The 1,603-nt window shown below is 53.3% G+C and overlaps 1 non-coding gene across 1 annotated transcript in view; it reads left to right on the plus strand.

Annotated features, from left to right (window-relative positions):
* The first annotated feature begins 208 nt into the window (after positions 1–208).
* LOC124571350 overlaps positions 209–1,603 on the plus strand; it is a 1,910-nt gene continuing 515 nt past the window's right edge. The window contains exon 1 of the ribosomal RNA XR_006971804.1: positions 209–1,603. This exon is cut by the window's right edge and continues 515 nt beyond it. This is a non-coding gene — a ribosomal RNA (small subunit ribosomal RNA).

Genomic DNA, 1,603 nt, shown 5'->3' on the forward strand with positions numbered 1-1,603 from the left:
TCCGGGCGATTGCGCCTCTCTCGAACCCGACCAAGTACTTAGGACGGCGCTGCGCGCCGCCGGGACCTGAGAGGGTTTCGAGGTGTATTGTGCAGGGGAGCTCAGCCTCCTCCTGTTTGCAGAATAATTGAGCGGACGCTTGCGTGTTCGCGCGGGCCCCCGGGACACACTCCCGGGCGGCCGGCTGCTCAGCTCTAGTTGACGCAGCTCCCTGGTTGATCCTGCCAGTAGTCATATGCTTGTCTCAAAGATTAAGCCATGCATGTCTCAGTACAAGCCGCATTAAGGTGAAACCGCGAATGGCTCATTAAATCAGTTATGGTTCCTTAGATCGTACCCACGTTACTTGGATAACTGTGGTAATTCTAGAGCTAATACATGCAAACAGAGTCCCGACCAGAGATGGAAGGGACGCTTTTATTAGATCAAAACCAATCGGTCGGCTCGTCCGGTCCGTTTGCCTTGGTGACTCTGAATAACTTTGGGCTGATCGCACGGTCCTCGTACCGGCGACGCATCTTTCAAATGTCTGCCTTATCAACTGTCGATGGTAGGTTCTGCGCCTACCATGGTTGTAACGGGTAACGGGGAATCAGGGTTCGATTCCGGAGAGGGAGCCTGAGAAACGGCTACCACATCCAAGGAAGGCAGCAGGCGCGCAAATTACCCACTCCCGGCACGGGGAGGTAGTGACGAAAAATAACGATACGGGACTCATCCGAGGCCCCGTAATCGGAATGAGTACACTTTAAATCCTTTAACGAGTATCTATTGGAGGGCAAGTCTGGTGCCAGCAGCCGCGGTAATTCCAGCTCCAATAGCGTATATTAAAGTTGTTGCGGTTAAAAAGCTCGTAGTTGGATTTGTGTCCCACGCTGTTGGTTCACCGCCCGTCGGTGTTTAACTGGCATGTATCGTGGGACGTCCTGCCGGTGGGGCGAGCTGAAGGCGTGCGACGCGCCTCGTGCGTGCTCGTGCGTCCCGAGGCGGACCCCGTTGCAATCCTACCAGGGTGCTCTTGAGTGAGTGTCTCGGTGGGCCGGCACGTTTACTTTGAACAAATTAGAGTGCTTAAAGCAGGCAAGCCCGCCTGAATACTGTGTGCATGGAATAATGGAATAGGACCTCGGTTCTATTTTGTTGGTTTTCGGAACCCGAGGTAATGATTAATAGGGACAGGCGGGGGCATTCGTATTGCGACGTTAGAGGTGAAATTCTTGGATCGTCGCAAGACGAACAGAAGCGAAAGCATTTGCCAAGTATGTTTTCATTAATCAAGAACGAAAGTTAGAGGTTCGAAGGCGATCAGATACCGCCCTAGTTCTAACCATAAACGATGCCAGCCAGCGATCCGCCGCAGTTCCTCCGATGACTCGGCGGGCAGCCTCCGGGAAACCAAAGCTTTTGGGTTCCGGGGGAAGTATGGTTGCAAAGCTGAAACTTAAAGGAATTGACGGAAGGGCACCACCAGGAGTGGAGCCTGCGGCTTAATTTGACTCAACACGGGAAACCTCACCAGGCCCGGACACCGGAAGGATTGACAGATTGATAGCTCTTTCTTGATTCGGTGGGTGGTGGTGCATGGCCGTTCTTAGTTGGTGGA

The sequence above is a fragment of the Schistocerca americana genome, unplaced genomic scaffold, assembly GCF_021461395.2.
Source record: "Schistocerca americana isolate TAMUIC-IGC-003095 unplaced genomic scaffold, iqSchAmer2.1 HiC_scaffold_1686, whole genome shotgun sequence".
In the NCBI taxonomy this organism is placed as follows: domain Eukaryota; kingdom Metazoa; phylum Arthropoda; class Insecta; order Orthoptera; family Acrididae; genus Schistocerca; species Schistocerca americana.